General features: G+C 48.7%; 1 protein-coding gene across 8 annotated transcripts in view; it reads right to left on the minus strand.

Annotated features, from left to right (window-relative positions):
- TBC1D1 (TBC1 domain family member 1) overlaps window positions 1–21,475 on the minus strand; it is a 1,823,125-nt gene that overhangs the window by 985,147 nt on the left and 816,503 nt on the right. The window lies entirely within an intron of this gene.

A 21,475-nucleotide genomic window follows, 5' to 3' on the forward strand; every position in this document is an offset into this window, starting at 1 on the left:
ACATTCTGCAGTCCACATCCATTGCAGCTGCGAAACAGCTTGGGTCCGGGTGACGAACTCGCGTCCTGGGCCATCTCGAAGTAGGCCGCGAATCTTCTGGAATCCTCCAAGAAGTTGATTCGACGAAATCTTCACCCTTGAGGGGCGTAGGGAAATCCCGTAACGGGTAGCCGTTAACAGGAGTAGAAACGGTGGAGCTTGAGGCTCGATTAACCGAAAATGTGAAAATTCACCTGAAAAAGCGCGAAACACGCAGTAAAAGCTCGAGAGCTAAGCACGAGGACTCCCAACACTTGAATGTGCGGTAAAAAATCTGAAGATGGCTGCCAGAGGCGGGGCTTAGGTAGAGGGCAGTCATTGGCTGTGGTCAGTATGACGCAGAGATCAGTGATTGGTTACTAATACGAAAGACAGATCAGAAACGAAACTGATACTGATTTTTCTTTACCGAGGATTCCCAGCCTGACGACGGGGAATATTCATGAGCATGTGAATCCATGCCAGACCCCATGCTGGAGAAGTATGTTTATTCCATGCTAATGATCGGGAGGGGCCAGTCAGTTCCTTGGAGCTGAAAACTAACCCGATGACAACAAAGTTACAGTTTATATACCCAGTTAGACAATTTACATAATAGCACATTCTGTTACAAAGTCATCCCAACCCTCCAGGCAAAACAATATCCCAGAGAATCCAGGGACTCTGCGGCCTACTAATGTCTCCATGTGTCCACAATAAACCCCATATTCCCAATGCCCTAGATGTGTCTGCAATATAAACCATTGTTGAATTCCCACGTTAGTTTCCTGTTCAATGAACTCCTCTATCGCATGCATAAAGCTACCCACTACATACTTCTGAGCGCCACAAATTGTACATTGTATCCATGCTACTGCCACTCATGTTGCTGCCTACTGTGACACTCATTTAAATTCTTCCAACTACATGGAACACTTTTAATTGCAACTTTGCATCTAACCCAGGCGCAACATGGCCTAGCCAGTTTACATATTGTAAACCTCTTTCCTGTGTTTGGACCTAAAATGTCTACCCAAACATCAACCAACTCCTAGATCCTTTCCAGTCTGGATTTAGAGCTTGCCATGGAACTGAAACGGTGTTAGCAGTCTGGGAGGACATCTTGAATTCTGCTGATGAGAGTGCCCTTAACATTATGCTCGACCTATCAGCAGCATTCGACACGATCAAGCTTAAAATATTGCTATCTAGACTCTACCGTGTTGCTCATCTCTCTAAGAACTCCTTAAAATGGTTTGAAACATTTCTAACCAACAGGACGCAATGATCTGCTCAGTGACGGAATCCCCACCTTTCCTTGCTGTAAAATGAACTTAATTATTGGCCAGACAGATTTACAAGCAATGCTTTTTTTAACGATTGGACTATTTCAATATCCATCCTCCCAGTTAAAATAGTGCAGCATGTGACAGCCCATCACTTCAGACCCAACCTTGCTAGACTGGCTTCCTACAGAAGCACAATGTGTGTTAAAGACCACTGGCCTAGAAAAGCCTATTAGATTAACTTGTACGTTCAGAAGCTATTGGGTGACCTTCCAGTTCCATCTTTATTTCTCATTCATTTCAATACCCACATGTGCAATTTCATATTTTTAACTGCTTTTGGGCTTCCTCTCAGCGAATCCACATCTAACAAAACTAAAGTCAGCGCTGTTTGGCTGGCCAGCTCCCTTCCAACTGCTTTGCAGAGCCTGCTCTGTACCAAGCTTTGCCCCTCTAGATGAAAAGGGGAAAGATACAATAAGGAAGGCACCAGCGTGGCGGGCACACGCCAAAGTCACGCTAAAAAGTCAGTGCTGTTGCCTGGACTGCTCCCTTTCTGCTTCTTAACGGAGCCCGCTCTTTGCTGAGCGTTGTACATGTCCCCATGATGCCAGGTGAAAGATACAATAAAGAAGGCCTAGGCACCCATCCAAAGTCATGCTACAGTCCGTGCTGTGCGCCAGAGATGCAGTGATCTTACATGTTGGTGAGCTGAAACACATTGTGTATAGGTGCATTATATATACCCAATAAATAAGGACCTGCAAAATATCAATTTCAGCAGCTCCATTGTTCTATAGTTTGTAAACATTTCCTGCCTGAATAGGACTTCTATGTGAACTAAATTAGAAAGGCAGCTACCAATACAGATCCTCTAACTCACAAACTACCTTGGGAGTTCGTTGGTTGTATTTTATTGACATAATACTGGTGTGGGCGTGCCAGAAGTAAAACGTGACAATTACAACAGAAGGCTGGGAAGGAAATGTCCCGGTATTGGCAAGAGGGGGAGGGAAGACAGACAAAGATAGCCCATTAAGTCAGTCTCGCGGCACATGCGGAAGATACACACCTTTTTAACAATGACGTCTACGACCAAGGCTTACTGGCTAGAGTGGAGAGGGGTAAAGACTAAGGCAGTCTCTTCAGCCAATAGGGCATACCACTCCTGCAAATTTGTTAAAGGATAACAGCAATTAATGAGTGAAACTTCCGAGATTTATTTTTAACTTTCTTACAGTACTTCGATTCCAGTGTACTTTTAACTGTTCCTGCTTTTTTCTCGATTCTTTTTTAAATTATTTAAAGTCCGAAGTATTTGCTGGGAATTGTTTAGACAATTTGAACAACGGCTAAATAAAAGGCGATAGAAACCTGGGCCCAGCAGCATAGAAGTCAAATGTGGCAATTGACCCAATTAAGGAGACTACCACCCTGATCCACGAGATAGAAGTTTTGTTGACTTAAGCAATGGAAAAGAATTGGCTTGCCTACAGCCCATAGGTGTAGGTCTGGGTTCTGAAGAAAATATTCACGCTAACTAAGCAAGCAAATCAGAAGTGTTATGGAAACACAAGAGCAAGTATTAAACAAAGATCATATGGCTACATTTGAAATCAATAAGATGGAAGGTCAGGCTGGGGAGCAGACATACAGTTTCCCAGTAGAAATTCAGAGGTCTCATTCCAAGATGGCAGCTGAGTGGAGAGGACATGCCCGAGCGCTGCTCCATCCCCTCCTCCCACGCCGCAACAAAAGAGGAACACAAAGTGAAAACTTGCTGTTCAGCCGCTCCGGAGGACCGGGACCGCCCGCTGAACCTTGGGCCAGGTGTTTGGGGCTCCAGAGGCAGAGGATCCGAAATTCGGCAGAGAGGGGTGTGGGAAGACATTCGGCCCACAGCGCCATAACAAGGGACACGGACAGGCGGATCAATGAAGAAGACAAGGCCTCCCACATCTTGGGAAGCTGAGAAGTGGATGGACTGCCCCCGGGCCCTCATCGTCACGCACACACAAGCCAGAGCTGCGACGCGCCCACAGCTGTGGGCAAACGGATCCTCGTGTGGTGGCATCTCCAAGCGCTCCCTCAACCCGCGCAGGGTAAGCCAGCCAGGAGGAAAGAATGCGAGGGAGCCAACACCCAGAGTCCCGGGGGCAGGGGAGGCGACAAGCCCTCCAGATGGAGCAGCGGAACGGTGGAGGTAGGCGGTCCCTCCCCTCCGTAATGTTGCGGAGGGGCCACAGTGAAAACCAGCGACGCGCTCCCTAGTCTCAGAGTGAAAAGAGTATCCCACCCCCCCTCCCACCAGAGACTCGGAACAGGCTGGGGGACAGAGATGTAATACAATTACAAGACATAGCACGCATTACACGGGCCCATCACTAAGGCCCCATAAAACCCCCCATACCAAGGAGCCTTCTATACAAGAGGAAATAAGGGCATCTGGAGACCATCTGCCCCACTCAGAACACACACCCTGCAGCCCGGGACAGGGAGCGTATGCAGCAAGACAGACAAGGGAGAAATAGGAGCCCCACATCGGCGGTGGGCAGACAATTATCCATCGACCACGTCCCAGGAAAGGTCGAGAATAACCTGTGTAACGAACACTGGGCAACACAACACTCCACACCAAGGCCGGAACAAGAGAAGAGCCGAGGACCGGAAAGCCAAAGCCCTCACTATAATCATACCACGACACGGGCGGTGAAGCCTGAGGCAACATATCGATCACTAGCACCTATGCCCAAGACCAGGGGGAGACGGGCCCAATCCGCACAGCAGACACATCAGAAGAAGCAAGACCAGACCCCGACAATTTTGGGGAGCAGACCCAGCAACATCTGTAGCATCCTCCAGAAGGAAAAAGCAAGAAGGTCAATCAAATACAGCGGCTGTAGAGAAACTGCATACAGACATGGCCTCAAGGGAGGACATGAAAACATGGTTTGGGGAATTTCAAGCCCAGTTTATTACTACGAGGCAGACCCAATTCGACTCCATGAAAAGCGACCTGAAAACTGCAGTGCAAGAGCTGAAGACCGAGATTATGGACCTAGGTGAGAGGACGGACACCTTGGAAAAAATTACACAAGACCTAGAGGAGGAAACAAAACAACATGCAGAGACTCAGGAACATCTACTGCACAGGACCCACAATCTCGAACTACAATGCGAAGATTTAGAAAACCACTCAAGGAGGTCGAACATAAGAATTAAAAATATGGCGGAATCGGTAGAAGACAAAGACCTCAAGGGGGCGGTAAAGCAAGTTTTCAAGGATATCCTCGATGCAAAAAAATGAAGGAGGTTGCAATAGCTAGGGTACACAGAGTGGGCCCCAGGAGAACAGGAGAACCAGGATTCCGCCCCAGGGACGTTTGGGTGGAGCTCTCTTCTTATCCCCAAAAAGAAGAGATCTTACGCAAAGCCCGGACGATGGACCATATCCATATGAACGGGAAACACATTCAGCTGTATCAGTACTTGGCACAGTCCACGTTGCAGAAACGTTGCACGATGGGCCCAGTGGTAAGAGCTCTAGCAGCAAAACAAATCAGATACAAATGGACGTTCCCATTTGGGCTACTGTTTACATGGGAAGGGACACAGCAGAGGGTCACAACTTGTGAAGGACAGCAAATCCTGGGCATACAAGAACGTGAGGAAGACATCCAGGGTACAAATGGAGAGAGGCCCGCCCAGAAGAAATCAACCTGGGAATTGAAGAGAAACGGCAGAAAAATGAAGAGGCCGTCGCCTAACAAGTAAATGAAAAATGAGCGGGCCAAGCATATAAGCAGCAGAGAATTCCAAGGCCCGGAGGATCCTCCTTCCGGGACCATTGCAGACATGGGAGGAGCGAGTCTTCCACTAACACAGGTAAGGGGAGTGGGGTAAATCGCTCGGGACGAGTATTGGAATCCAGAGGGTTTTAGGACACCTTACCAGTTATTCCTGAGGGAAGAAGGACATGGAACTGAAGGCACAACGCCTGAGCAGTCATAGGAACCAGGGACCACCTCAGGACAGTTTAGGGGGTGGGGGTGGGGGGGAAATGGGAGAAACAGGCAAGTTGGGGGAAGCGCTGTTTGGGGGAGGGGGGCCGGGAAGGAACACAGCCACTTGAAGAAGCCACTAGGGTTAAGCACAGGAACACTATCCCCCCACTATAAAATGGAGATAAAGATTTTGACATAACATCAGAGGATTAAATTCCCCAGTTAAAAGGAAAAAGGTTGAGCATTTCCTAAAACAGGAGGCATACGATATAACACTGCTCCAGGAGACTCACATTAGGGGGCAAGACAAAAAGACGGTTCGGCTAAAAAGGGTATAAGGTACAAGTTACTTACCTGTAACTGTTGTTCTCCAGCATGGGTATGGCATGGATTCACATGCTCATGAATATTCCCCGTCGTCAGGCTGGGAATCCTCGGTAAAGAAAAAAATCAGTATCAGTTTTGTTTCTGATCTGTCTTTCGTAGTAGTAACCAATCACTGATCTCTGCGTCATACTGACCACAGCCAATGACTGCCCTCTACCTAAGCCCCGCCTCTGGCAGCCATCTTCAGATTTGGTAGCACGTGAAGTGGCAGTATGACCAAGTGAAGAGCCGCAGAGGGGTAGGCGGGAGGGTTCGCATGTGAATCCATGCCAGACCCATGCTGGAGAACAACAGTTACAGGTAAGTAACTTGTTCCTTCTCCAGCATGGGGTCTGGCATGGATTCACATGCTCATGAATAAAGAATACATAGCAGTACACACATGCACAACCACGGGAGGTGGCAAAGGCTCAACATTAAGCATTACATCAAACTCAACATTAAGCAATTCTTACCTCCTCACCAGGCTCACCTTAGGCGAACAGGTTGCGCAGCACTGCTTGGCCGACCCTGGACTCCTCCCTGGAATCCCGATCGACGCAGTAGAATTTCGTGAAGGTGTGCGTCGACCTCCACGTAGCAGCCCTGCAGATGTCCAGCAAGGGCACACCAGATAGGAATGCCGTGGTAGCTGCGATCGCTCTGGTGGAATGGGCTCTCGGACAGCCAGGCAGCGGTCGGTTTGCCAACCGATGACAGTACATGATACAGCCGGAGAGCCATCTGGAAATGGAGGCCTTTGAGAGAGCCTTCCCCTGATTGACGGGTCCAAAGTTCACAAAAAGTTGTGACGTCTTCCGAAAACACTTTGTGCGGTCCACGTAAAACTTCAGCGCTCTAGCTACATCCAGCGAGTGCAACGTCCTTTCGGCCGGCGACGAAGGCGACGGGAAGAAAACAGGCAACACCAAGGGTTCGTTGAGGTGGAAGTCCGACGGTACCTTGGGCATGAAGGAGGGGGGCGTCCTGAGCACTACCCTTGTGTCGTGAAAAGTCAAGTACGGGGGCTTGCAGGAAAGGACCTGGATCTCTCCCACTCTTCATGCGGAGGTGATAGCCAAAAGAAACGCTGTTTTCCACGACAAGAACTTCAACGGAGCCGAGTGCAGAGGCTCGAACAGAGGTCCCATGAGCTTGGTCAGCACCACGTTGAGCTACCACGCCGGGGCCGGAGCCTTCACCAGGGGGAACGATCTGAACAGTCCCTTCATGAATTCTTTCACCAGACGATGAGACCACAAAGACGTCCGCCCCGTGGTTCTGGTGTATCGGGAGAGCGCAGCAAGATGAATCTTGATGGACGCGTGCGCCAGTCCAGCCTTGGCCAGCTTCAGAAGGTACGGCAGTACCTGGGGAGCCGTAATCCGTAGAGGGTTAATCTTCTGTGCGTGGCACCAGACAGAGAACCTCTTCCATTTGTGTCCATAGCATTTAAGAGTTGAGGACGCCCTGGCCTTTGCAAGAACCTCTCTGCAGTCGGCCGGTATGTCGTATCCTCCAAACTCTAACGCTGCAGGAGCCAGGCCTGCAAGTTCAGCGACTTCGGGTCGTGATGGAGGATGGCGCCTCCTTCCCTGGAGAGAAGATCCGCGTCCACTGGCAGCTTGATGGACGGGGACGCTGACAAGTCCAGAAGGTCTGGGAACCAGATCTGCCTCGGCCACGCAGGTGCGACGAGGATCATCCTGCACCGTGACCTCTTGAGCTGGTTGATGAGCCGGATCAGCAATGTCAATGGAGGGAACGCGTAGAGGAACAGGCCCTCCCAGGGGAACGAGAAAGCATCGCCCATGCTCCTCGGCTGGGGAATCCTGCTGGCGAACTTCCGGCACTTGGAGTTTGTCGCCGTTGCGAACAGATCGATCTGGGGTGTGCCCCACCGTCGGAAGAGGCGGTCCACTAGATCCTGTCGTAGTTTCCACTCGTGGCACGAGCACAGCTCTCTGCGGAGCGAGTCGGCAATGGTGTTTTTTATCCCTGCCAGATGAAACGGCACCAGAAACATCCCTTGGGCGACGGCCCAATGCCACAGATCCTGCGCCTCCTTGGACAGGGCTGGGGACCTGGTACCGCCCTGCTTCCTGATGTAGAACATGGTGGTGGTGTTGTCGGTGAAGATCCTCACCACCTTGCCCTTGAGGGATGGAAGAAAGGACCTGAGGGCCCAAAACACTGCACGGAGCTCCAGGACGTTGATATGGAGGGACTTCTCCGTCGGAAGCCAAAGGCCTCTCGCGTGCAGACTTTCGGTGTGCGCTCCCCACCCTTCCAGGGAGGCATCCGTGGTCACTGTCTCCTGGTGGCCGGGGTTCTGGAAGTCCATGCCCGCCGTCAGATGCGCGCGGGTGCCCCCACCACCGGATCGCTAGTCGGAAACTCTCGTCGAGTGTGATCCTCTCCTCAAAGCTGCCCGTCGTCTGGATCCAGAGCGCGTCCAGGAACTCCTGCAACGGGCGCATCCGGAGCCTGCAAAGGCGGATGAGATAAATGCAAGAAGCCCTCTTGTCGTCAGGTAGGAAGTCCAGCAGGGGGGCCAGTTTGTACCACAACTCCCTGTCGTAGCGGGCTACGATAGCCAAGGCGTTGGCCGCCTTAATCGTCGTCACTGCCGACGAGATGACTCTGCGTCCCATCGTGTCTAATTTCTTTCCCTCGCCTCCCCGCAGCGGAGACGACCAAGTCCGGGGTTGGCTGTGCCCGAAGGCACAAGGGGGCCACGTCCGGGACCCAGAACTTCTTCTCGTACCGATCCCTTCTAGCCGGCGTCGTGGATGGGTTCTTGAGGAGGGCGAGGCCCTCATCCCAAATATCGTCCAGTAGAGGTACAGCGAGGACCGTCTTCCTCTTGGCCTCGCGCCGTTGATAAAGGAAACCTTCCTTCTTCTCTTCCGGGCAGAGCTGGAAAAGCTCGGATGCCCTGGCGATCATGGAGTGAAATGATCCAATCTCGTCGGGCGGGGAAGCCCGGGTGGGAGGTGGCGACGGGAGATCCTCGTCGTAAACCTCGTCGCCTGTACCCGTCGCAGCCGTGTCAGTCCCCGTATCATCCCCACGTGTCGTGGACGGGGAGGAGGGCTGAACAGGGCGGGATGGCTGAAAAGGAGGTGGAGGAAGAATCCTTCTCTTAGGGGGAGGGCTCCCAGAAGGGCCTGGCTCCGGGTCCCCCGTCGGGAGCGATTCCTCCGTTGCTGGTACAGCAGTCTCGTCCTTACCTCCGAGCATAAGGACTGTATAGCCAACAAAATGGCCGCCGAGTTGTCTTGCGGCACTGGTTGAGGGGAGTCCGACGGGCGGTTAGGAGCCCCGGCGGCACCCTCGACGTTCTCGTCGTCTCCTACGTCGGGGTCCCTCCCGACGGGCTGGTCTTCTTCCATGCCAACGCCGTGGCTTAAGACTTCGATCAGCTCTTCCTCAGAGGTTGAGGCCGAATCCACGACGACCTCCTGCCCCCCCTTTTTCTTCTCCGTCGGAGATTTCACGGGGGTCCTGTCGATGGGCATGAAAGAGGACACCCTCCGCGGTGGCAGGGAGACTCTGAGCCCCGAGGTCGCCACCACTGGTGTAGCCTCCACAGGCTGAGCCAGGGCCGCCGCGACTGTCTCGATAGAGGCCTTGGCCGGATGGATTAAGGCTTTCGCCACCTTAGGTGCACTCACCGCCTTCTCCTTGGGGGGAGGGTCACCGCTTCGCTCCCCCTCCGATGGGGCCTTTGAACTCGACCGGGGTCTCTCCAGGAGCTTCGCCGGGTGCTCGGCCTTCCTCTTACCCGAGCCAGAGCGTTGGCTCGTGGTTGATGACGCCAGGGAGGATGCGCCCTGCCGTTTGGCGCTCCCGGTGCCAGCGGACTCGCGGTGCTTGGCCTTCTGTTGGACCCCTGTCGCCGGGGCGCCCTCAAAGGTCTTACAAGACCGCTCAGACTTCTTCTTCTTCTCGCCTGACGGGCTCTTCCCTTCCAGCCAGTTGGCGAGACGTTGATGGCGGTCCTTCATGGTCCGCTCCGACATACTGCCGCAAAACGCACAGTCCTTCTCCACGTGCGTCTTGTCCTCATGTAGGCAGTAAAGACAAAGGGAGTGTTCATCCTCCTTAAAGACATTCTGAAGCTGGCATCCAGGGCAGACCCTGAACAGCTTTCCGGGCGTCGAGCTTCCCTTCTCCTGGGCCATGTCCAAGATGGGCCTGAGAAACTTCTGGAGTCCTCCAAAAGCGTGGCTCGACGGAATCTTCACCCTTGAGGGGCATAGACTAATCCGACACGGGTCCCTGTTGATCGGATGACGAAACGGTGGAGCTTGAAGCTCTTTTGACCGAAAAAAAGAGAATTTTTTTGAGAAAAACGTGAAAAATAGCACTAACGCTCGAGAGCAATAGCACAAGGATCCCAACACTTGAACGTGAGGTAAAAATCTGAAGATGGCTGCCAGAGGCGGGGCTTAGGTAGAGGGCAGTCATTGGCTGTGGTCAGTATGACGCAGAGATCAGTGATTGGTTACTACTACGAAAGACAGAGCAGAAACGAAACTGATACTGATTTTTTCTTTACCAAGGATTCCCAGCCTGACGACGGGGAATATTCATGAGCATGTGAATCCATGCCAGACCCCATGCTGGAGAATCGGATTTTTCAGGCAAAATGCACAAGAAAAAAAAACAGGAGTCCTTATAGCGGTCCGAGACACACTACATATTCAGATACTCCACACTGAAGCGTACAAACAGGGCAGATATATCTTTGTGAACACGAATTTAGAAGGACTCCCTCACGCTCGTGTACGCCCCTAATACAGGACAGGAAGGATTCCTTAAAGACACTTTAGATAAACTAGAGCAATTTGCCGTAGGGGAGATTCTGCTAGGAGGAGACTTGTACATAGCATCGGACCCCGTTCTAGATCGGTCAGATCCCAGACAGAGATCCCAGGGATCCCCATCGAAAGCCTTAAGAAAGAAAAAGTCAAATGTGGAACTGGGGACGTCTGGAGGCATATACACACAAATCAACAAGACTTCACATATTTTTCACATGTACATAACTCCATGTCCAGGATTGATTACCTCTGGGCCACAGCAGGAATCCTGGGGAAAATACAGAATACAGAGATGGCTCCATTTACTTTCGGACCACGCTCCTCTGTGGACCGAACTATTATTGGCCACAAAGGGCTTGGGGTTGTGGAAAAAATACTCCCGAAAGAAAATAGTCCGAGACCCAGTATTGGAGAACACTCTCAGGGACCACATAACTGAATATCTCACGAGTAATAACCTCCAAGAGATTTCCAAAGTAACACAGTGGGAAGCGCTAAAAGCGGTCACAAGGGGACACCTAATAGCACTAAAGAGAAAGAAAGAATCAACAATTGGAAAAAGTATTAGAGAGAAAATCCAAGCCGAAATCCCCTTGAACCCCACATCAACATTTAAAAAAAAAGCTTGAGACATGTCCAAGGTCAATTAGAATCACTTCGTACAAAAAAGGCAGCGAAGCACTAGCTTCGGCCTGAAACATTGGTATTATGTTAAAGCTAATAAAGCCGACAAACTTATGGCCAGGCAACTTAAAGGGAAAAGACAAGATAGGACAGGGACCTATACTCCCAAAATTACCCCCAAATACTAGACCAAATAAAGCGAGACCTATCGAGATGGAATCCTTTATCAATCTCATGGTGGGGTCGGATAACGGCGATTAAAATGACCATTTTACCAAACCTTCGCTATTTATTTCAAGCAATTCCAATAAGAGTCCGACCAGCCTTCTTCAAATTCCTAGCGAAAATGGTTTTGTCTTACATTTGGGAAGACACCGAGAGTATCGAGTGCGGTCCTCACTGCTTCATTGAAGGACGGGGGTTGTGCCCTGCCGCACTAAGAAATATTAGCCGCACAACTATGGGTATTGAGAGAATGGATACCGGATAACTCACAGAAGTTGTGGGCGGCACAAGACGGAGCGTTGCGACAGTACCCACCAGACACCTTCTTTGGTTAGGGAGGAAACAGACACCTCAACCTACGAATAAGTGAAATAATGACCACCATGTTAGAAATCTGGGATAGAGCCATACAGCTCTATCCCAGGAACACCAACCACAGACGCAGCCCCATTCATGTCACTATTTAAAAATCCAGAATTCCCACCAGGAACACAGCTATGGACTTTCCGGAAGTGGGAGGAGGCAGGCTGTAAAATGCTAGGGGACATGAACCAGTCGCAACAAATGAGATCATTTGAGGACTGCGCATCCTTGATAAACCTAGACATTACCGATAGATATAGATATGAACAACTGCATCATTGGTTAAGCACCCCCCGAATGAAAGAAGCAGCGCTGCGGGACCTCACCCTGGTAGAAACCTATATTATGACAAATACAGGCACCACTAAATTTGTATCAAACACATAAATTCATCAATACCACAACCTAAGAAATAAAAATGTCTATGTATAAAGAGATGGGAGAAAACACTACACACTTCGATCCCCAAAGAGCGTTGGGAATATATATGGGGGATAATACCCAAACTCACCAAGGTGATACAATCCAAAGAAATATAGATGAAAATACTCATACAGTGGCACTACATGTTGGAAAGGCTCCACGCAATGTATAGGGATTCCACAAATAAATGCTGGAGAGAATGTGGAGGGGAGGGAAACTGGCGACATATGTGGTGGGAATGCCCGAAACTTCAACAGTTCTGGGCAGAAGTGAAGGCCCAAATTCAGTTAATGCTCCCCGGCATGGGTAATCAGGACGAAGAAGTATGGTTGTGCGGGCTATGGGACTCAAAAGACAAACATCAGCAAGAGGCAAAAGCAGAACTTTATGGGTCTGTTAAATGGGGCGTGGCTGGAAATAGCCCAGAAATTGAACCAAAAGGACCCTCCCTTGGCAATAGACTGGGCAAGGAGCGTCTGGTCATATAGAACTATGGAGCATCTAACGTATAATATACAGGGGAACAATCATAGGTTTAGAACGGATTGGGGCACAACCCTCGAATACCTTCAAGGTGACTACATGGAGCAGTGGTGCCCACACAAAATAAAGATCCTGGACTTGTTTAAATGATAAAGAAGTAATACCTCGGACTTATAAACCAACTCAAGATACTTCCTGGAGGGTGGGTGGTGAGGGGGATTGGGGAAAGTTTATGTTATATGTTACATGTTGTAAAATCAATAAAAATATATTTAAAAAAAAGAAATTGAGAGGTCTCAAAACCTCAACTGACAGGAGCAATACAGATAGGTTACTAGCACTACAGACAGAAAAAGAGGAAGAATTAGAGGGCTCCAATATCGCAAATGATGTGGAACTCACTAGTAGGTTTACACCCTTAAAGATCTGACTGCCCTGAACAAGGTAATTCGCATGCCAATAACGCTGATCTAAGACGTATCCCTGTTGAAAACACACAGGCGTGTATATAAGATGTTTTGCAATTGTGAGCAAGCATTTCGATCTTAAGACCAATCAAGCTATTAATGGAGTCCTTCAGATCAGATATTAGAGAATCTAAAATAGTATTGGGCAAACAGATCCGAGGTGGAAGAGTGAGGTGAAGGGAGAAGTAAAGAACAATGAATTGGAGGAAAAAAAAATACATAGCAATAAGAGGTATCCCAAATCTTTGGATAAAAAATTAACACTGATACAAACCAGCTCCAATGATACCATAAGGAAAGTAACAAAGACAAAGTGAGCCATCCTCTTCCACAAACGTGAGAAGCATCACAAAAATAAAGTCGCTGATAAGAGAAGACTAGACTAATCCAAGATAATTTCCATGCGATATAATCTTATCCTATGGGCCAGGCATCAGCACTGGATACACTCCTCTAACAGATAAAAAAGCTAAATAAACACTTCATACAAGAAAATGTGACATATAAAATGTACCGAAACTGGTAAGAATATTTATGTGAATGATGATTCTTCGCAAAACCAAATCATACATTGGGTTACTATTATGAGAAATATCCTCAAAGCACCCCCCCCCCCAACAAAAATGATTCTAACTAAGGCTAGTGGATCATTCCTTTGTAGAAGGAAAGCTAACCATAAAATAAAGATCTCTGCCACCAATTCAATTTAAGGCTCAACCACTGGTAAATCGTACCACGCAGGCTGAAAGATCCCATGTCCTTAAGTCTCAAACAACAACAACTTAAAATGTACAGGCAGATTCAGGGTATATGAGACGGGCCAGATGTATTAGCACAGGTAAAGGAACAAATTCTAAATGACAAGCTCCGCCTCCACCCAAAGAACTCAATGCCATTTAGGTATCGCGTAATACGTAAATATTTTGACAGGGAAAATAGCAAAAATACATGGCAAAACACTTGACTGATGAGGAATGGACAAAATGAGTAATGAGGATAATCCATGTTTGTAAGAGACCTGGGCGATGTGATCCTCCCTCATATAGCCACTACCAGGGTCAGGATCAGGTAGCGGCTGCTGTCCCTATGCCACATGGAGAGCGGTCACCGCCGGGAAAGGAGTGATGACACAATCGGATTCATCACAGAATGCAGAAAGATACTTATTGATTATATTTAAAGCTTCCGGTTTTATGGTGTTTATTTTTCTGGTCAGAGACGATTAAACAATTTTCAAGGAATTGCATTGCCGGGATCATCTCAGCCCACCTAATGCTGCATGGAAACTGTTCTTGCTCCATTTATCCACATGTATTTGTTGTCACAAAAATAATTTGCAAGCAGTATTTTTCTACATTTATTCTAATAATAAAATGCATTTATTAAAGCACACATTTAGCCATGTAGGAAAGAAATGCTAGATTCATTTTTTCAACAACAAACAATTGCTCCTGTGACTGCTGCTGTCTTAAGACATATGCCGTCAGCAATTTGAAGAACTTTAATGTTATTTGTATACAACTTTTACACTCTCCATGCTGCCAATATGCAATATGATTGGGCTGGGATGTATCACAGAAAACTAGAGAGAAAGACCAGTTTTTTTTTTTTTTCATGGTTATAATTAAATACAGGCAGAAAGCAGATTCATTTCCATCTTTATTTATGTGTACAAATCAGTAAAAACTGGAAGCCTTGATTATATTCTAATGTGTTTAAACACCTGGGTGTATGTATATAATTGAGATTATGGAAAGTAGAGCGACCACAACCCAGGAGTTCTCCCACTGTCTACTCAGAGACAAAGTGTAGAAGATGGGGAGGAGTAGTGTAATGAAAATGTCAGAACAGACAGAAGAATCCCATGGGAAAAATTAAAGGATACAATCTAACACTATATATATATATCTCATCAGCATCAGTCTGTCCTATCTTTTGTGGGGCTAACAGGTGACCATGTCAAAGAGCTGGTAGAAATAATTTGAATATTTGGAGAACATTCTACAGCCATATACCCATTAATCACTAAACCCCATTGAGTAAGAGTGAACCAAAGTAAGGAATTGGATGATATAGACTGTAGGGTAGCTCAAATGAAACTCCAATGAATACCAAGGAAGGAATATTGAGCCAGTGAGATGAGTAAGAGTGGCGGAACCAAATTACTTTAGCAATTGATGAGCAACCATTCTCCAAAATGTATTATTGTCCCATCAGAGTGATCTTGCAGCTTCAATAGCCCTTTGTCACAGCAGTTGTCAGGAATATGTGACCTTTAAACTGGTCATGTGCCACTGAAGAGCAGGTGCTGCAGTCGTCAGGAGACTGTTGCAGCAATGGCACATGTATGCACTATGCTTTTGGCATGGGGCTTTATGAAAGAGGGCCTGATTAGTAGACTCCTTTCACAAATAGCATTACCTTCATCATGTGAAAAAAAGTTTAAAGTACCTTTGCTTTAAAAAAAAAAACAGCACCTTCATACTCTTGCCAGATGGTATTCTGTTAAGTCCCTTTGGCTATAGCGTACCTCTATATGCAAATTCTATTCTTACAAGTCCTAGGTAAAGGATCAATGTGCATCAATTCCATGGGTATCCCAACAGTTGAATCTATTATATTTAGATAGCATTATTATTTCCTTATCAATTTAGTTGATCAAAATGTCCTTGATATGATACAGTATGTCCATTCATACACAAAAATAACAGTATGTATATCCTACACAATTGGTCAAGAAGAGTATGCAACAGACATCTAAATATAGTTGAGATTTTCTTTTTGTACATCATTGGCTGGACTTCAATCAACTGAAAGAAAATAGCCCTACCTGAACAACGCGTTTCTGAAGTCAAAAATCAGGAGTAATTGTGTGCAATACGATTTAGATCACCTTTTAGGTTACCAATATATATCATATGTTAAAACACGTTTTCTTTACTAAGCTGGTGAACCGTGTGGCTCTCACACTTCACTATTAAAAAGCTGTAAAGAGATAAGAAAACCAACCTATATACGATCTTCACAAAAATATATACGTCAACAATGCACTATGTGATTCAATTAAAAGCAAGAGAAATACAATACATCACCTTACAAAAGATAACAGCAATAATGTGGAACGCGTGAATAGCAGTTGTCAGATTGAAAACTATACAGTGGAAATAGATGCAAACACTTTCATATTGAAATTTGATGAGATTGACATGTACTAGTAAAACGACCAAAAGCAGCATGTACTCTTTGCATTAAAACATAGCACAAGTGGAGGGGCAGTAGAGAGCCCAAACAAGATGGCTGCGGGCTAACGATGGTCCTGCCATCAATGCAGACAAGCAGCACATAACTCCACAAGACAAAAAACGCCTTACAAGTTGAAGATTAAGCAACCCAAAACAAGCTAGATCACTAGGGTGAAACAATCGCAGAAAACGGAGTATGAGGGCCAAGATGCCAGTGGGAGATCTCTGCGGGCTACAAATTAAAGCCCGCCAAAATCACAGAGCACGGACTGCGAGCAGCGAGACCTCAGCACAGAGTCGCAGGTGCCAGACATCCCTTGTCACTGCCAGACGGGAACGCAAGAGAAGCCAGCACCTCCCGAGCAACGCCAAAGTACGCCGCTCATGCGCCCCACCAGACAATAGGGAAGCACACCCCGGCGGGAGAGCGGTGCGGACAATTGAAGCAAACAGTCATCATCCGCAAGGAGGTAGCCAACAGAGCAGGGCCACAACATACGCTGCTGGCGAAAGGAATCCACCTCCGCCGACAACCCAGGTAGAATGGGCTGCGGCTGGGAAGCGAAGCACACAATGAACATCAAACCTTGCAGCGAGGCAGGAGCACCCCAGAGAAGGGGGCAGAAGCAGCAGCCGTAAAGAAGACGTGCACAACCAGGGGCAGACCGGGCAGAGTGGGACACGACCACAGGGGAACCAGTCAGTAATCACAGAAGCCCGAAGAACAGGAGGAGACGTGTCGTGAGGCCACCACAGTCACCACAAGTGCGGAGCCTCCCCCTAGACACCAATAGAGTGATAAAGAGAGGCCAGACAAAACCAACACCAACCAGAATAACCAGTAAGTGCAAGCGGAGGGAGGGTCCCGGGGACCCAACATGGGAGGGGGCTGTAACCTTAAGCTCCACCACTGGAGCGCCGGAACACCCCAGCCCACGGGCCCCACCAACGCTGCCCACCATCCCCCTAAGAGCGTGAACAGGCCAAGCAACAGCGCGATAGGGGGAAGAAGACCAAATGCAAGGCGGTATGCCCGCCACACACATGGGCATCCTAAAAAAAAACAAAAAAAAAAACTTTTGGACAACTCCATGAGTGGAAGGCAGCCCCTGCAACTACCAAGCTCAGGAAAAGGGGGTCAAAGTGCAGGCACAGCTCTCAGTACAGCAGGTAATAGCATAAGAGCACAACCAGCACCACAACAAACAGGTGCCATAATACGCAACCCCCCCCCACGCACTGACAGCTGCCTCGAATGCCCCCAGAGGCCCCACAACCGGCAGGAAGCTGCGCCCAGATAAGGCAGCAGAGTGGGCCTGAGGCTGTGGCCCAAGCAGGGGCAGGGGCAGGGTAACACACCTAAACGCCACTCCGGCCCATGCAGGGCAGCCTGACCGCGGCGAGGGCCACTGCGGCCCCGGAGGGCAGAGAACCGCAACAGAACCTGCACATACAAAGGACAGGCGAGGCCACCCTTCAACACCCCCTGCAGAAAGGGCTGACAGCCCCACTAGTGGAAGATCAAACCCGGGCACACGACCACCCCACAGAGCGACAAGGCAGACCCCCACACCCAGAGCACCACTGCACCGCAAAGGACTGCACAAAGACTTCTCTCCGCTGAGCAAACTCCTACAGGAACGTGGGATAGTCGCCCCCAGATCAGAAGAATCACACAACCTGGTAACTCAGGCCGGACCAAGCACAGGCGACAGAGGATCCACAGACGAAGACTGCAAACTAGCGCAGTCATATCCCTCCCACTTTCCCCTCTACCAAGCAAATCACATCAAGAAGGGCACTGGAAAGCAGACCTGAAGGGCATGCACCCGGGAGAACGGGCCCCAGATCGGGAGGACCCACCCCCCACCTACACATCACAGCCAACCCAGGAGGTCCAACAGCAACAAAACAGAGATGGACATCCAGTCACAGCTCCAGGCCAAACTGGTGGAAATGTGCATAATAGGGCAGCGGACCCAGGAGACTAACACCACCGTACTGGACAAAAAGAGACTTGCAAGATATGCAGTCCCACCTGGTAGCCCAGGCGGGGAGAATCACAGCCAATGAGCAACAAATCAGTGCAATAGAACACAGACTACCATGTTGACATACCTAGATGGGGCCATCCAGGAAGTACAACGAATGGGGGGAAAAATGATGACCAAGAAAATCGCTCCCGACGCAAAAACCAGTGGGATGTAGGCCTTCCACAGAACGCTGAAGGGCCAAATCTGGAAACATATGTACAACTTCCTCCGCGACACCCTGAAAATGGAAAACGTCAGAGACCTCACCATCAAAAGGTTACACCGGGCACCAGTACCTAAGCCACAGCCAAATGAACGGTCCAGGATCATAACCATGCGCCTCCTCAACTTTCAACACAAGATGATTATACTAAAAAGCCTACATAGCGGCCGGCCCCATCCGTGTGGCAGAGGTAGACAATCTTTAACGACTATTCTATGGAAGTCTCCCGATGGCGCAAAAACTTCAACCCGATCTTTGAGGCACTAAAGGCATCGGACTGCCGACAATATCTAAAGTTCCCAGCAACCTGATGTAGCCAGCTAAACAATGGCATACATTCGAAGATCCGGAACAGGTGTGGCGCTTCCTCCAACAACACAACCTGGTCACATTGGACTTTGAAAAAACACCATCAGAGGCCCAACGACCGGAATACCACCCCTCAACTAGCCAAGAGAGGCAGCAAGTGAGCGGAAAGTGGAACAAAAGTGGCAGACGGCCTAAAGGCTGGGGATCAACCCGTAATCACAGACAAGAGTGTCCAAAAACACCAACCCGTGCTGCATAACCCAACACGCACCACTCAGTGCGACAAAATCCAGCTATCGGACACCCAAGATCCAGGCATCTGCCGCAATTAACTTACTGCCATTAGAATAGCGACCGCATTGGCAGAACCCTGGACGGCAGCTCCTACTCCAACCAAGGCTGGTAGCATATGGCTGAGAAAAGCACCCCGACCAGGGGGTGTCAGGAAGGTTTGGGGGGGCTTGCTGCACCTGGGCCCCCCTCATACCATCCTGCGCAGGCACAGCAACATTGTGTTGGGTATAGGTGATTAGACAGGCCAACTCAACGTTTCAGTTATGGTCTTGTTTTAAGGTTCAGTTGGGGCTCACGTTAGAGTCCACATGGGAAATGTGCTCCCAGAGGTAGACAGAGTAAATGCTCCCCTACTACTAGCCCTTGCGTAGGGAGCCACCAGTGCGCTAGCTTCAGATAAATGTGTCAGCCTAACACAAAGACTCCATAATGGCTCACATATACTCCTCCAGGAAACCCATCTGGGACAAACTGAGTCCCAAAAACTACAGAGGGGTGGGTGGGAACAGCAATACAATCGCTGCACCACGGAAAAACAAGGTGTATCCATCCTCATTAACAAAAGGGTCCAATTCCAAACTGGACATGTTTGTGCAGACAAGGAAGGCAGGTATATACTGGCCCAGGGTATGCTCCATCAACACCCTGTCACACTGATCAATATGTACGCCACCACCACAGGCACCCTGACATTCTTCACCCACACTTTCGCAGCATGCGCCCCATATATGAGCAATCTCACACCAATAGGAGGTGACCTTAACATCGCCCTTGAACCCCCTCCTCGATCGCCAAAGCATAACGGCAGGAAGCCCAAGCAACCCTAAATAAACAGACAGCCCTCCAAACACTAATGGCAGACCTTCAATTAAAAGATATCAGGCGAGGCATACATGGACAAAACCAGGACTCCACGTTCTACTCATGACAGCTACTCCCGGCTAGACTACTGGTTAGCCCCAGGCAACACACTCCACCTTGTCACGGAATGCAAAATCCTTCCGTCCACTCTCGGAGTGCCCCGGTTCTATTGCGCATTACCCTCCCCGACACGATCCGAAGCCCCCTCCTGGTGACTAAATCTGCACATGCTTCAGTACCCAGAACTCCTAGAACAACGCGCAGACGACACCACAGGGTTAAGGGAAATCAACCTAGTGCAGAATTACACAACGTATGAGTGCTGGGATGCTTTCAAAGCTTATCTACAGGGACAATGCATATCGCGCTGGGTGCACAAATGAAAAAAAATGGGGGGGGGGGGACTCTAAACCCAACTAACAGTTGAACTCAAGAAGGTACAAATGCACCACAAAGAAACAAGGGGGCAACAGCTAAGGCCAGAGCTGACCAAATTAAGGGCCAAAATAAAACAGGTAACTGCGGAAAGGGCCCAGAAATCATACAGCAGTTGGTCGCAAGCATACTACTCAAAGCGACAGGCCAATGCGGCTGATGGCTCTGGCTCTAAAACAGAGGCAAGCCACGCAAGCAATAGCCTCAATCAGGGACAGGATAGACAACTTATTTGTTGATGACAATATTAATGCCCGATTCACTGAATTGTTATAGAGACGTATACACTGCATCAGACGCATGCATGGTCTCAGACACAGAAACCTTCTTAAATTCCATAACTATACCAACGATCCCACAAGATCATATGGCAGCGTTAGAAGCCCCCATCACGACGCAGAAATAACCAGCGCTATATCGCCACTCACGCCCAGCAAAGCATCAGATCCCGACGGCATCCCCATTGATCTATACAAGCACATATGAGACGAGATGGCACCTAGACAAGAGGTGGTTTTCAATGAAGCAGTCACACAGGGCCGACTCACGCAATCAATGCTGTCGGCAAACAGTTGTATTCCACAAGGGCGGGCCGGAACCTGAACTCTGCAGTTCCTACCGGCCCATTTCTCTGATAAATGCAGACACCAATATACTGGCGAAGTGCCTGGCAGGTGCATTGAAAATAGCCTCCCATATATTATACACAAGGACCAAACAGGGTGTATCTGCAAGATAACCTTAGACAGCTGCTACATATGATCGTCGGGAAGAGAGACCCTGAAGATATAATACTGGCAGTAGACACAGAAAAGGCTTTCGACAAGTTTTCCTGCAAAGAAATACATAAACACGGCTTAAAAAGTGCATTCAAGAGGATTTAAAGCATGTCACAAGGCATGGTCACGCGCTGAGACTACAATATCAAAATACAGTCATTGGGAAAGTGTATGCCTCAAACAATGTATATTTACACAATACAAAATGGGA

Source organism: Ambystoma mexicanum, chromosome 6q, assembly GCF_040938575.1.
Source record: "Ambystoma mexicanum isolate Mex_15411 chromosome 6q, UKY_AmexF1_1, whole genome shotgun sequence".
Lineage (NCBI taxonomy): Eukaryota > Metazoa > Chordata > Amphibia > Caudata > Ambystomatidae > Ambystoma > Ambystoma mexicanum.